Source organism: Thermobia domestica, chromosome 12, assembly GCF_964235325.1.
Source record: "Thermobia domestica chromosome 12, izTheDome1.hap1.1, whole genome shotgun sequence".
Taxonomy (NCBI): domain Eukaryota; kingdom Metazoa; phylum Arthropoda; class Insecta; order Zygentoma; family Lepismatidae; genus Thermobia; species Thermobia domestica.
In genome coordinates, this window is record NC_137465.1 from 56145400 (window position 1) to 56162464 (window position 17065).

General features: G+C 35.6%; 1 long non-coding RNA gene across 2 annotated transcripts in view; it reads right to left on the reverse strand.

Moving 5' to 3' along the window:
- Positions 1-17065, reverse strand: part of LOC145665714 (uncharacterized) — a 147428-nt gene that overhangs the window by 36033 nt on the left and 94330 nt on the right. For both annotated transcript variants that reach the window (XR_014127618.1, XR_014127617.1), the window contains one exon: positions 10986-11053. This is a non-coding gene — a long non-coding RNA (uncharacterized LOC145665714). The remainder of the gene's footprint in view (positions 1-10985; positions 11054-17065) is intronic.

Sequence of the window (17065 nt, forward strand, 5' to 3'; positions counted from 1 at the left end):
AAAGTTTTACAATGTATTTGTATTGAATTGAAATTGTTTTGAATTTACTACATAAGGTAAGTAGACCGAAGGAGGAGAACTCAAGTAATTGATATTCTACGTAAAAGCAACCTATTGTAGAATGATGATGCTTCTTACCTTCAGCACATAATCTTTACGTTAGAGTCAGACAGAGAAAAATCCTGGTTTTTCCTCCTCTATGACCACCCATCTTAAACCTCTACATATCATTGTTCGTCTCACAAAATTTCGGTGCTCCAAAAACATTCAAATAATAATAATAATAATAATAATAATAATAATAATAATAATAATAATCCTGAATATGCCATCCTTACATAATGTAAGGATATCTTAGTTTCCTAGTTTAAATCTTAAATATCTTAGTTTAAAATGCTTTCTTTAGTACTTATTTGAGCAACCATGTAGGAGGGGGTACGACTTTTTATTTTGCCCCTCTCATTTCAGTACCCTTCCAACAGAAAGTAATTTTTGATAAGCAGGACAGACAAAATGAATAAGAAATATATTTACAGCATCCTCTCCCCTTTCATGATTGGAATATCACGTAATATTTTTTATTCTACGAAAGATGGCCCTGTGCGGTTAGGGGTAGGTAACTAAAAAAATACCTAATATATAGCGCCCCTTGATTGTTATATTACCGTTTCTTTATTTGTACGAGGGAGCCCCTACACAATCAAGGGTGACAAAAAGAATAGGAAGAGTGTCTATTGATTCCAGTGGTGGATCCAGCACGAACTCCTGGGGGAGGGGAGTTGAAGTGAAACATTCTTTTGATGATGTGAAGCTGTCAGAAATTACCACTTAACTAAACTAAACAATAGTGGGGTAACCGGAACCCAGTCAGTTTAAATTGATGTAAAAGTTTAATTTTTGGCTTCATATTAAAAGTTGTGGTTTCAAATGAGAATTTCAGTCCAAGTGGTCAATCATCAAATCTCGTGGGGCTCTTCAGTATAGGCTAATACGGCCTCCTTATGAGAAAAGGCAAAATTATTAACATGTTTATAACTTTCGAATTTTTCGTCTATTTTAAAGAAATATTTTGCTTCGTTTTAAAGTGTTGGTTCCAAATGACAAATTCAGTCCGAGTGGACAATGATCAAATCTCCGGGGGGGCTCTTCAGTATAGGGGGCTACGGCTCCCTTATAAGAAAAGGCAAAAATATGAAAATGCTTATAACTTCCGAATTTTCCGTCTATTTTAAAGAAATTATTGGCTTCATATTAAAGCCTTGGCTTCAAATGACAATTTCAGTCCGTGTGGACAATGATCAAATCTCGGAGGGCTCTTCGGTGTAGGGGTTTCGGCTTCTTTATGGGACAAGATTCACGTAGTTGATATTGCAAAATTGTTTTGTATATATAAGTGGAAATTTGCACCATTTGGTTAATTTTACCTCTTATGTTTTGCAGATTCATATTCCAAGCAATAGTTACTTCGCAGAGCTAAAAGAAGGCACTTACTAGTTTCATTAAAATGAAATGTCTTTTATGAGAAGTTCTCATGGAGCCGACGAACGAATAGGCACCCAAACCAGGGGCGTCATTTAGGGGGGGCAGGGAGGGGCATTTGCCCCCCTCTGAGTTTGAGATGTATATAGATTTTATCAATAGAATAGTAGTAAATCAGAGAAAAATGCAGAATTTTACTTATATCAAGGGGTCTTGCCCCCCCAAGCAAAATCTGAAATGACGCTCCTGACCCAAACGTTGGTTAAGTCGAACGGTTGAAACCCGTTGAGCTCGCTACAATTATTATTATTATTATTATTATTATTAATAATAATAATAATAATAATAATAATAATAATAATAATAATAATAATAGAGCATTCACCTTTGGTGCATGGGGTCCGTGGCTCGATTCCACTTCGCGCCAAGTGAAATTTGAGGTGGACAAATACCGTGTGCATGGGTATGTGTTTTCTTGAGATTTTCCATTTTCCTCCCACTTTCTTCATTTCACCATTTCATTCATCATCATTCTCCCTTAGCGTAGGTGCACAATCGACCAACGTTAAACTAGATATTGCAATTTCAATAATAATAATAATAAAAATTAATTCAACTGAAAGGACTGTAATTTATGTGGACAGCAATTATCATAAATATGCAACCATTATAAAAACAATGCTTTGAGTAGAAAGATAATCCTTTCCAAGTGTTAACGAATGCGCACGAGATAAGACATGTCTCGAGAAAGAGACAAGACGCGCTTTGTGACATCCAAGATAATACGAAGCAAATGTTTTGGACACGAGATAGCTTGTAAAATGTCTCGTCTTGTCTGGAATGTCTCGAAAACAAAAGTCTAAGTTTTAATATTATCTTTCAAGATCTATTCTCTCAGAAGTAGTTCTCTGCCTTAAAATTAATAACGACATTTGTGATTTAAAAAAAGATAAACAATGCCTAAAGTTAATAGTTAACTTTTCGAAAAGAAGCTTCATTAAGGGTGAACCTGAAAGATGTCCACAAACTTCGGGAGGTGATTCGTGATATCAAAAGGAGACAAATGGTCCTCTTGCAGTTTTCGAATTCAGCTTCGTTGTCGAGATACAGGGTTGCCAACTTGTCGTGTTTGAGAAACTCACTGAGAATAAATTCAAGTCCAAGAATAAACTACTACTCATATATTTTTCAGGTCAATTGACTTATACCATGTTGTAAGGTCAAATATTTATTTATGAAGTGTGTACAAAATTCGCCAGGGTCTTTTCTGAGAAAATCGTCGAGAAAAAGTCACCTCCAAGAATAAACTACCCCTTGTAAATTTTTCTAAGAGAAATATCTGATACTGCAATATAGGGTTGTTAATTAAATATTGATTAATGAAAAATAAACAAAATTGTTAAAACCATTTTTGAGAAAATAGCGTTTTTCGATTTTCGGCTGTTTGTAAACCACACTTATTTTAGGTGGTAGGAAAAAATGGAAAAGCTCCTGTAAGAATACTAAGTAAACCCTAAGTTTAAAATTTGGTGTAGATAAGTTGAACGGTATGGCCTGTAGGCGAGTGCATATAAAAGTGTGCCGAACGGACGGACCGGAAGGACGGGTGTCGAAAAGTCACATTTTCGGTATGTAGACGCCATGAAACATGTAAATCCGTTGAAATCTGAATTTGATATTATTTTCACAATCACTATATTTTCTTCTCTCTTTTGTCGCTCGAAAAAGAAAAGCCTAAGTTTACCACAAAAAGCTAGGGAGTTTCTCAAAAAATATTCAATTACAGGGCCACCGGACTAAACTTTTTCAATTCAATTTCTTAACTGTGTTAGGAAGTAGTTGTTACTGAAGTGTGTATTTGGATAATACGAATAAAATTATCGTATTATTCAAATACATCGAATGTCAGATTATCGAATAAAAAACTTCGATTGAAGAAAATCCACACTACAAAACTAACTCACACTTTGAGCACATTTTCATTAGACATATAATAGACCAATTAATGCAATCATTGTTTATGAAATATGAAAAAAATCAAATGAGTCACTTTGGGAAAGTCGTTCAAAAAGAACACGTGAAGAGTAACCTACCTCTTGTGAATTGTTTCGAACAATGCGTTAAGATATACTTTTGGTTATTAATGAAATATTTATTTGCGAAATTTGAACAAAATCGCCTGTCGTTCGAGAAAATTGTCGGGGAAATAACCTTGACCCCAAAAATAAACTATCCGTTGTAATTGTTTTTCATAGAAATGACTTATACTAAAATATAGGGTTATTAATGAAATAGTTATTTATGAATTATCAATAAAATTGTCCGAGTAATTTTTTAGAAAATCGTGAGGGAAAAATAACTCCCCGAATAAACTATCTCTTGAGGATTCTTTCAGGGTAAGCGAGTTATTCCATATTACTAGGTTTTTAATGAAATATTTATTTCTGAGTACGAACAAAATTGCTTGACTCATTTTTGAGAAAACCGTGGAGGAAAAACACCCCCAAGAGTAAACTACCCCTCGCATATTTTTTCAGGACAAACGAGTTTTGCCATATTGTTCGGTTATTAACGAAATATTTATTTTTGAAATATGAATAAACTCTTTTGAGTCGTTTTTGAGAAAATCGCCCAGACAACACTCCACCAAGAATAAACTACCCCTCGCATTTTTTTAGGACAAACGAGTTATGCCATATTGATAAGTTATTAATGAAATCTTTATTTATGAAATATGAACGAAAACATTTGAGACCATTTTGAGAAAATCACTGAGAAAAAACTCACCCCCTTAGTATAAACTACCCCTTGTAGATTTTTCTCAGATAAATGCCTTATACCACAAAATAGGGTTGCTAATTAAATATTGATTTATAAAAAAAAGAAAGAAAACAAGATCGTTAGAGCCAGTTATGAGAAAATATCTTTTTTTTTATTTTCATCGTACAGGAAACTACCCTTGTTTTGGGAGTAGGAGGGAAATAAAAAAACTATAGGAAATACTATGAAAATCTTAAACTAAAATTTGGTGCAGATAAGTTGAACGGTATGGCCTCTAGGCGAGTGCACAGAAAAGTGTAGCGAACGGATGGACGAACAGATAGACATGTATCGAAAAATAACTTTTTCGGTGTTAGGGGCTATAATACGTGTAAATTCGTTGAAATCTCAAATTTGATTTTTTTTTCGAACACCATACTTTCTTCTCTCATTTGTCACTTCAAAGTAAAAGAAACTCAGAACTACAGATAAAAGACACCTACTTTTACACATAGACATAATTTATTGATTTAAAACTGTTTTAGTTTGTGTCATTTCACTTCCAATTGAAAGGTTTTACAATGATTAACGGTATACCAATGACGAGACGGAAGTTTTCAGGAAGTAAATGCATTCAGAAGTCTAGATTGCATTACAGCTATCAGCCTGTTTTTATTTCTGCAATTGTTAACAGCTGTAATTTCGTCCAAACGCTACATGAAATAATTTTTGGTTGACGTCATTGTGTTACTATTTTGTATTGTTCTCTTCAGACTTGGTTGAAGTTTTGTCTTAACGGTTATACATTTTTTTCTTATTTCATCGTTACATATAAGAATAAAATGTTGTGGTGACTGGATAGATTCGAACCTACGAACATTGAGTTTTTATTCTTCAAACAATTTACCAATGGACCAAGCTTTGTCCTCACGTTAACGTACGGTTACAGGGTTTATTACGATTTAAATAAAATGGCTGGCTGTTAGAGTTTCCTGCCCAAATATTTCGATAAAAAATTTTCATTGCTTCGTACATTGTTTAGATACACATTTTAGGAGAGTGAATTTTGGTGTATATAATAATTTCATGCCAGATAAAAGCTGGATAAGTTTTAATAACATGTTTCATATGTAGTTCTCAATAATAGACTTGTTGTTCGGGATGACGTTCCAAGGTTTAGCATTGACTAGCAGTTTTTGCTATTAATATCCCTTCTAGCAATATTGGCAGTAGACAAAAGTTAGCCCGTGTTAAAGCTTTTTGCTCCTAATTTAGTTATTTTACTTTATTATTTAACGAATATATTGAAAATTGTCAGAGACACGTATGCAGTAATTTATTTCGGGAGGGGTCCGACTTCAATATTAGGATAAATTATAATAAAATTTTAAAAGATAATCCCCAAAATTAGGCTAAATTTACAGAAAAGTTGGGGTTTCAGAGGGGGTCCGGACCCCCTAGACCCACCCCTAAATGCGTTCTTGTTTGTCAGTAACATTTCCTCATTTTGAAACCCTCAAAAACTTCGGATAGACTATATAAAGGAAAACGAGTTATTTTCGATGAAATATCACTTCAAGGAGACGCGTCAGTTTTATTGCACAGTGTGGAATCCCACGTTCACAATGGCAAGAGTTTCTTTCCTCTGATTCTCTGTCATTGTGCTCTATCGAAAGGTTAGGTTTGTAACATATTACTCCTACGAACAAGCATGACTGGCAGATAGGAATACTGAACACAACTCCAGAGAAATGCATGCTGGAACTTACGTTTATAGCTACGCTTTGGTGATTTGCCCTCAAGGTCAATCGAGTGGTAATTCAGTTCCGTCTCTGTTCTTAAGCCATGTTCGTATTACTTCGAACAGTTTTGATAATGAAAAGCATGCCTCTTAATATAACAGACTTCTTTTGCGTAAGAAATCGAAACTCAGTTGGTCAGAGCAACTAGTCTGTAAGAATTAGGTTGTTAGTTAGTTAGGAGCCCAGTACGAGTAAGGGTTTTTATTACTATTGTTTTTATCTTTTTTATGTGAGGAAAAATCAAATTGTGACATCGCGATATCAAATGTATTTGATTAGGTAGCTTTGTCTTACCTAAACTTTAAACATCAGTAACCGTCGAAATTATTTCACTAACCGATCACTTACTGAACATTTCAAACACGTCAAACCAGCGGCATAACATGAAGGTTAACCTCTCCTCCGCAGTCCTTAGTTATGCGTCCGTACTTTCAAGGGCGGACTAAGGGCCGGGCGACTGCCCGGGGTGCCAGAGAAAGAGGGGCACCAAAACGAGCCTCAAAAAGTAAATTTTACAATGTGCTTTCTACTGACGTTTTTGGTTTATATTCTTGTAAAGTAGTGGCAATTATATGATCTTTTTACTCACTATGGAAGAAGAGAGTTTCATAGTACTAAGGGGGCTGTATCGAAAAATTGAGAGATGGCATGTAGAATAAAGAGTGCCGGGAATTAAGTATTGTTTGTTTGTTTGCTTGAGTTTAGCGTTCCACGGTTATGCCTTAATGTGCAAGGGAGATGTGGATACTAATTATAGTGGAATCCGAACCACTTTTATCGTTCAACAGTAATCCACCGGGAATTGGACCCGGTACCACAGAGGGCAGGCGTGCTAGCCACTAGACCAGAGGGGGTGGAGTTGGTATTGTTTATAGCGGGCCATATTCTTTGTGAAGTTTTTCTAGGTAATGGATTTCTTTTTGAAAATGGGTTTAAAACAGGGGCGTCATTTAGGGAGGGCAGGGAGGGGCATTTGCCCCCCTGAGTTTGAGATGTATATAGATTTTATCATTAGAATAGTAGTAAATCAGTGAAAAACGCGAAATTTTACTTATATCAAGAGGTCTTGCCCCCCCCCCCCAAAGCAAAATCTGAAATGACGCTCCTGGTTTAAACTATTAAAAACACTATGATAAAATGTAAAATATAGGCTACTACTAGGGGAAGGGCGCCAAAAAGTCACTTTGCCCGTGTGAAAATTTGGCCTGCTCTGCCCCGGCGTACTTTCTGTATGTTTTTTGGCCTTGCAGCTTGTGCGGTCCCCACGCCACATTGTTGCGGGGGCGCTATTTACGCCTACCTTTCGAACGTAATTCAATAACTGTTTAAGAAATTCTACCATCAGCGTGGAAACAGGAATATATTTTTCTAATAGTCCCATAGAACTTTCACTCAGAACGCCAGATGCAATTTTTCAGAGTGGGCTCTGGCTCATATTCAGGAATAATAATAATAATAATAATAATAATAATAATAATAATAATAATAATAATAATAATAATAATAATAATAATAATAATAATAATAATAGTAATAATAATAATAATAATAATAATAATAATAATAGTAATAATAATAATAATAATAATAATAATAATAATAATAATAATAATAATAATAATAATAATAATAAATATGAATGTCTTTGGAGAGCCGAAATTATGTGACGCGAATCATTATAGATAGAGCTTTAAGATGAGTGGTCATAGGGGAGGAAAAACAGGATTTTTCTCTCTCTGACTCTCTAACGTTAAGATTATGTGCTGAAGGTAAGAAGCATCATCATTCTACAATAGGTTGCTTTTACGTAGAATATCTATTATTTGAGCTCTCCTCCTTCGGGCAACTTTGCTTATGTAGTAAATTCAAAACAATTTCAATTTAAGACAAATATTTATAGAGAAAATTAAACATTTAATAGGGAAATCTGTTATCAAAATATCCAAACTTTTTTTTTTTTTTGGTATCGTCATGAGTTTTACACATATGTTACATTTTGATTCTTTCCCAAATAAAAAATAAATAAAATAACCTTAGTGATAAAAATGACAACAGTACTTCCACGGGATTCGAACCGTCTACCTTCGGTATACAAACTCGTTGTTTTATCTAACTGAGCTATTTTTTTATTTTTTTTAAAAGATCAACCGATCATACCTCAGTTTCCTGAGCAACCCGGGTTTCCCCGTATACAAGGCCTCTTCGACCTTTACCATATGCGACAGGGACACGAACACATACATATCCAGGACAGTTAAAATTCCGACCTTGCTCTTCAGAGGGATTCGAACCCCCAGTGGATTGCGCCTCATGATCCGAAGCCGAACGCCCGAGACCACTCGGCTATTGCCACCGGCAGCTATTTGCTTTCTTACGTAAGCTGAACCTGTTCTACAGTAAAGACGATTTTTCATTACGATTGGGCTAACAATTCGTCTTTTTCCATAGGTAATTTCCACTATTTGCACTATCTATACGTTAATACTTAGCATAGATTCATATATTTGGAGTTCGCTGATAATGCATATAATAAGACATACTAGAAATATTTCGTTAAAATTTTCGTTTGTAGATCTAATCCACGCTTCTCTCAATGACATAGATGTCGCTGCTTCGTGTTGAACTGCAGAATTCCCTCGCGTTCTTGAAAATTTCCCACTTTAGCAGAGTTGATAATTCTCGAGATTTCTGTCGATTTAATGTTTTTTGCTTCTAATTTCTTTATTTTAAGCTAATATCTAACACAAATATTAAAAACGGGTTTGTTATTAACCTGCCCTGCTGGGGAAACCTTCCGAAATTTCGAACATATAAAGAAAACGGAGATATTTTCAAAAAACTTCAAAATAAAGAGACGCGTCATTTATTTTGCTCATAGTAGTACATATAGAAACCTCGCACAGTGGAGAAAGTGGGCGTATATGGATTTAATAGGTAACTGCCAACATGGAAATTGTCTTCCTTTAGAATAGTATTAACCCTTAACTAGTCGCGTGAAAAAAGTTACTTAATTAGTCGCGTGCGGACTTTTGTTCCGCATAATAACTACATAGTAAAACTCGTGTAATTTTTTTTAAATATTTAATTTTAGGTTAAAATATTTGTTTTAATAGGCGTCTTAATTTATTTTATGCTATGAAGACCTAAACTAATATAAAAATACGTTAGACATAAATACCTAAACAATGAAGGAACTATTCCGTTTTTTCTCAAATAACAAGAATAATAACATGTATAATTAGACCTGATAAGAAATATAGTTTTTTATGTATTTTGAAACGTTCATATAAACTATGGTTTTGCCTCTCGGTTTACATGTCCATACTACTTACATATCCTCGTCTTCAGGTTTTTTCACTCTATCTTGATGATTACATTGTTTGCAATATGTGACAGTTTCTTTATGCACACCGCACACAAATTTTTGACACTTGACACAACAATATTTGGTTTTCCTGTTGGTCTTCGCTTAATTGTTGTCGGCTAAAAACAATAAACTGAAAGAAAGCGTAAAATTTGTAGGAGAAAAAAAGGGTAACTTATTTAGTCGCGCGCGGAACTTTGCTCCGCAAAATGCATCACTCCAAAATAAATAACAAAATATTCACTAGTGGCTTGGGCAACAATTCAAATATGTATTGTTGTTTAATCATGAAACTTTAAAAGACAGCTAGACAAAAGTTCAAAAGCATACGATCGAAAGTAAGGAAAACAAAAACAAAAATGTAAAAGTGCGGAACAAAATTCCGCACGCGACTAATTAAGGGTTAACTTTTCTGGCAGTTTGATGAAACTAGTTAACAACCCAGGACATATGTTGCGATTTAACTTATTATTTTGTTTTCCTATTTAAGGAAGGACATGTATATACATGCTTTTCTAATAAACAAGAATCAATGTTGCACAATTTATAGCACTTTTTAGTACATAGTTATTTTTCAACAACAGTGTATCAAGGACATCTCTGGATTAATAGGCTACGAGAAGGTAATGTTTTCTTTTCTTTCAAGTGAACTGGAATTTTTATTGATTTCATTGATTTCTTCTCCCATTTCTATTAAATGTTGTTTACTTTGTCGAAACTCATTTGCATGATATAGTTGTTAATAATACTTGAGTAAAATTTGACTAATGAATAATATTATCATAAAAAATATTGTTCACAAAGTTCGGACATTGAAATAGAATTGAAGAAGAAACCGGTTTATTGGAACTATTAATATTATATCTTATAATAGAAAAAAAACTATTTCGTACTAGCGAAATAAATTTGTCCCTTTGCTATTCTCCAGTTATAGATAGATGTGAGTGGTTAGCAAGGGTAACAACGGTGCTTCAAATCCAATTTTAAAGTTGTAAACTATGCCTTGGGAATACGATTATTAATTCTATAATACTGGAGATAATATTTCAATTAACGTTATAATATTGTCAAATTGTATAAAAGTAATTGCGTTAAAATAAATATCGATTTGCAGCTTTAAATGCAATCAGAAAATTCACTTAATTAATATGTGTCAAATAATGTTTAATGAAATACATCTCACATTAAGTTGTACATCAAATAGGTGTATATCGAATAGGTAGGCCTAGATATATAATAAAATATCAATCATTATACGGTCCTGGATTCGATTCCCGGTGGGAGCGCTTTTTTTGGCCAGCCACCCAGAGTGAGATTTTCCTCATTTAAACGAGGCAAATGCCGAGGTGGTAACTAACTTATAGGTCCCAGACCACTTCCTTCCCTTTCCCCCATATAGTGTGCTCGCCGAAGGACGTCATCCCTCAAAACATGACGGGCTAAATGGCCTTAGATGCCGAGAGTCCAGAAATCTAAAGTGCTAAAATCCTAAATCAATCATTATATTGGCAATAAATTTAAAAAAGTAACAAAGCAAAATAATTTACTCCTGACTCTGTGGTAAGTATAAAATTACTTACTTTGTGAAATATTCAGCTTCCAACAGACGCAACATCATCTTTGCTTCCAAATCTTTCGTTGTGAGTATCTGAAAAATATCATACTTAGAAATTTCCAAAATATACCATAATGCTGCTTGTATGTGTATAATAAAAATGTATAAACATACTATATGAATTTAAATATAGAACTTCTGTTACAAATATAGTACAGTATTTTGCCCAATACAAGTTTTTGGTAAAATGAGTTTTTACTGTAATGAAATACCTGCAGTATATACAAAGGTTTAAAAATAAGCTTTTTCCTTCGTATGGAGAGTAGGGCGTTAAATGAATGAAATATTCGTACAAAATATGTTCACAACTTCAGTTACAAATTTGAACGTTTTATGTTTCTTAATACAAGAGGTGTGAAGATACAGGGGTTGGACAAAAAAAATCTAAAAGTTTCGTAAAAGTGTGAAATTCATACCTAGTATGGTGTGGGGCCTCCTTTTGCGTCCAAAAGAGCTTTGATCCGATAAGGAATAGACGTATACAGCTCCTGAATCGTGGTGTGTGGAATTTTGTACCATTGTTCCTCCAAAACATGCTCCAGTTCCTTAAGGGATGCTGGTGGAGGTAATGAGACCGAACACGCCTTTATAACTCACACCACAATGACTCAATGATGTTCAGATCTGGTAACTGTGGGACCCAGGGAAGGTGTGATAAATCCTGGTCATGTTCCCAAAACCATGATTTCACCGTTTTTGTAGCGTAACAGGGTACTAAATCATCTTGGTAGATGCCATCACCATCAAGGAACAATATTTGGGCCATGGGTAAAATTTGGTCCCCCAAAATGGCCTCATACGCCTTGTGATCCTTGCACCACTGGACACGCCTCTTCGCATTTACTGCTGTGATCAGGGGTTTTGCGATAGCGGCCCTGCCATGAATTTTCATTTTATGAAGTTCCCGTCGCACTGTTTTCGATGAAACCGGGTTCCATAGGCCGGAATTGAGTTCAGACGTAATTTTCATTGTAGTGGTCTTCGTTTTAGCTGCCACAATCCGTTTTAATGCCCTCCGGTCTCTATCTGACAGGATTGTCTTTCGACCACTGTTGTTTTTTGCAGACGTCGTTTGCCCATGAATTGTGTATGCCCTCGTGACATTGGACACAGTGCCTTTCGATACCCTCACAATGTTCGCCACTGATGCCATTGAAGCTCCAACCAAACGGGCACAAACGATCATATCATGCCTCTTTGCAAGTCTGTCAGGTCGCCCATTTTACCGCACCACTTTCATACCACGATACTCACAGGTGAAGTTGTTACTGCTGATGGAAGAGGAAGATCCACACGACACATTGAAAACAAAAAACTATCAGCAACCGCAACACGTGTTGTACAGTGGAGGGCCAAACTTACGTGTCTTGAACGAAGTGGTTTTTAGATTTTTTGTCTATCCCCGGTATGTCTGAGATGAGTGAAAGTGTAAAACTGTTCTTATCTCTTTTCAGAAACAGCAAAGAGTCAGTAGTGCGTCTGAAGTATTGCCCCTCTGCGTAACCGATGAGAATGAATTTTATGATCGTCTTCTGACCATCGATGAATACTGGCTACTTCAACATCACTCACAGACTAAAGTTATGAATAAACAGTTGAAACATTACACCCATCCATAAACGTATGTGCTCAGCGTTCTACCAAGACGGTAATGTTTTCAGTTTTTGTGCGAGTAATCCGCACTGATTATATGGTCAAAGCGCGACTAGGCTCTATTACAGGGGTTTGCTCATATAAACATCGTGATGCGATGAAGGTAAACATGGTGGCATATCCAATAAAAGTATCAGTTTGTTTAGTTTGCAATGTCATCAGTCTTCTTCTTTCCAAATGTTAAAATTTCCATGAAAAGTAGGCACTTTTATTCGGATGCTTACGACATTTACACTACCAAGCAATGGTTTTTCTAGTCAATGTGACCCTTCACCAAGTAATGACGGTGAAATTTGAAAGACAATTTCAAGAGTAACTTTGTGTAACTTTGCACGATGACCGTGTGGAAAAGAGCAAGTAATGTGAGTAGCAAACTTCCAACTTCACTCTTTTTACGCGAAAGCAAAAACTTATTGATAATTTTTCGAATATGTGCAAATATTGACTTCTATAACGCAATGAAAGAATAGTCGTAGGTCACGTGTATAATATTACAAATTACATAAATTTTCTAAACATAGGCTAAGGTGTTTAATCGGTCAAGAAGCAATGTGTTGTTGAAAAGGGTTTGGTGAAAGTACACCATGGAAAATAACCATGATTTCTTTTGAGTGATTTCCATTACGAGTTCCAACTGAGACATTTCGCACACATAACCCTAAAACGCATCAACAGTGCACTTGGGCTAGGAGCAGTGAAAGAACACACATTCTGTTTGTTTGGGAAATTTCATACCGATGACCCACGCAGCCACTGACTGAGATTATGTTCTGATGATATACTCAAAACATTGTGGATGCATACCATCGGAAAAGTGTTCGTGTAAATCTATACACCATAGATATGTCGCTCGCGGCACCGAGCAAGAAAGATCGTTGTCTGGATGTATGTACAGTAGTTCAGTTAGAGTAAGGAGTAACTTAGGTTTCCTGCCAAAAGTTGTGTCTTCTGATGAAAAGCACATCTCCTGCAACAATCGTAAGCGATCAGATAGGATCATGGTCAACCAAGGGATTGCAAAACTAATCCTACACCCGCAAAATCTAGTGTTCCTCATGATGCCTGTGATCTATGGTGTTGGTATTCCATCTTGTCTTGCTTCGTTTAGACCAGTGTTTTCCAATCTGTAGTCCATAAACTCTTGGAGGCCGCGAAAAATTGAAACTAAATCCGCAGACATTTTATTTTCATTAAACTTTCATAGCTTGTTGCTTACACCTGGGATATTCATAATGTTCAATGATTCAACTTAAGAATGTAGAAAGAGAAAATGGGTCCAAATTATATTTCGTTAAATTACTTCAATCTTAGATTGGTTTTGCAAGTAATATTTTCTTGGCTAGAAGACGGACTATTTAATACAGAAAGAAAATAAAAAAAGAAACTTGCATCGTGCTTTCTGGAAATAAAAGCAAGCTTTACTAGCAATAAGACATGCTGAAACTTGTTTTACTGCGTAATCGGGCAACAGCTATATTGTAAAAATTAGAAAAGCTTCGTTTAGTTTTCCTTTTGCACAATTACATTTTTAGGCAAGAGAAAGACTTTAAATGAAACAATTCTTGGATCAATTATAAAAGCGCGAGGAAATATTGGATCCCATTTTTTGGGAGTTTAACTTCCTTTAAAGCCTGTTTGTATAGTTGCTTCCTCCCTCATTTTCATGTTACTGAAGTGTCTGAGCAGTAAGAAATTTTGCGAATTGAAATTGGAAAATCTTGTTAATAATAATTTGCTCAATTAAGGAGGGATTTTCGAAACTTAAAGTTGGTTACTAATTGGATACAGTTAACCTTCGAAATTTTCATGTTTGCCGTTGTTGGTATAATCCTATTTTGTTGCTTTGTTAATAGTTGTTTATGTTCTATATGCTATATTTCAAATTTGTTACAACAAATTTATACCTGTTGTCTGTTATACCTGTTTATTTCCTTTGTCTTCACACGTAGCTTCAGAAAATTTCCTAGTATAGTTAGTAGAGGTGTATTTATATTTTGGAAATATATTTGTCCAGAGTTAAGCCTATTCCAGATACCTATGTATCATCTCACTGCGTCGTCAGTGACATTGATGATATAGAGTTTGCACATTTTGTACATACATCCCGGACATACTTGGACAACACAGTATCTGACAGTGTTCTACTGTGTCTAAAAGTAGTCTCTGTATCTTTTGCAGTGTACTTGAAAAATAAATTAGTTTACATAAAATAGCTAGAAGAAGGAGAGACAGACTTTTTCGTTAACATGATCAGATGCACTAAATAAAAAAATACATAGAATATACAGAATTATACACACAATAATAATAATGAACTTAACATAGGAATACAAATAAATACTATAAAATAAATTTTACCCAGCCCTGGAGATAATCCTAATTAACTTATAATAATTAATATATATTTGTATATACATTTATATTAATATAATACAAGCACGTGGCATTTGCACCAGGTATCTCTTTCATTCATTCTTTGTGACTAACTGGTAAGCATTCTCGCTTTGGGAATCAAATTCCCCTGAAAACCCAATTTACCGCCTTTACAGCTCTGATATACCTGATAAACAAGTTGCATCGAGAAGGTGATGTTGTCCATGGAGAAACGAATTGGGACGGCGACAGAATACGTGTGTGCACGATTCCAATTAAGATTATACAATATGCTTTCACTTCTAATACCCAGGAAAAAAACCACCTGCGAAATACTGTGTTCAGACTCTGGTCAAAAAATGGCGTCAAATCAGGTAGCGAATGCGAGTGGGCGAAAACCAAAGTCTGTCCGAACACCGAAAATTGTTCGTCATATTCTGCACCAGATAACAAGAAACCCACAAAAGTCTACTCAGAAATTATCTCAGTAGGTCGGTATGTCACGAAGAACATGTCAGCCAATGCTGATGCTTTTTTTAAAAACTATACCGAGAGACACATGTACAGGAACTGAAGGAAACAAACACAGAAGAACGGGTTACGTACTGTAATTGGTTATTGACGGATATTTGGAGCCTCTCCTATAGTTTATGTCCCACTAAGCGTTGTTCCGTTTCTCAGGATACGCTAATATCCCAAATACGCAGCACTAATCTGCTGAGAATCCACACATCTTGGACAAAAAAAAAAAACTTTATTATCAAAAAGTTCGTGTTTGGTACGGAGTTTCAGGGATATATACGTGTAGTGAGTCCAGTGTTCTTTCACTCAAAAGTGAACAGTGAAGTTTATCATGATTTCTTGGAACACTTTTGTCACGAACTGGCATCACAAGAAAGAATACAGTAACATTTACTACTAGATAAAGGCACATGCCACACTTTGAAAGAATCCTTGGCGTTGGTGCATCAACTGTTTGCAGAAAAGCGTAAAGTAAGCAAGAGGTCATGACCCTTTGCTCCCCGAATTTATCTTGCTATGATTTTTATCTTTTGAATCGGGATGCTTAAAGCAATAGGTGTATGCTAATAAACAGCACAATTTGACTGCAAAGCAGCAAAATATTACCTACACCATCCAGAATAACACCCGTGAGAGTCACAGGCAGTGTCAACTAATATGCTGTGACGTGAGCTGAAGTTCTTTGACCTTAATGGAGACTGCTCTCAGCGTCTCTTATAACACACAAGTAAGCCGAAGTTTACATTTTCCTACTCTTTCGGTCCGTATCGGGTACTACCACGATGAGTTATCTTCTACTAACATAACCCAGTACAACTGTACGATATAATTAAGTAAGGGCCTATATTGCCCCAGCAGTTCGCCAAGGTATTTATTGTGGGCGCTTGCCCACATTTAATTAAAAGAATCATGAAGTAATACTCGAAATTAAATGATCCGCGGACCAACAAACCCTCACAACCCCATTGTCGGCCAAGGTAGCTAACAGCAGGAATACGCTTCCTCGTTAATCACTCTGAAACGTAGATAGAACCCATGCAAGGAAAGCTAATAGCTAATGGCATGTGACTATTAACCAGGTAGATGATCGAAAACAACTGAATTGAAATCACAATATTTATTAGGCTGAGCACTAAATATTTAAATATACAATTAAAGTATTTTATAGTGCAAGAATAGATAAGTAAATAGTTGTTCAAAATATTCGTCCACTGTTCCTACAAACTGTGATATTTATAATTGTTTGCCGTGCAGCACGTGTTTTCTACTTCTTTCTTCACTTGGAGCTCACTACTTGCTCCTCCAACACTGAATTCCCAGTTCCCACCTGCTCCTGCGGCCGTAGAGTACGAAGTGAACAAGTCTCTCTCGCTACTTGCCGAGAATAGCCGCTACGTAGGCTCGCCAACTGGACAGCAATGTTGCCAACCTGTAGGGTGACGTCACCTGGAAAGTTCTGTGCAAGGAGAGTACCATACTATCTTTCACTTTCACTTT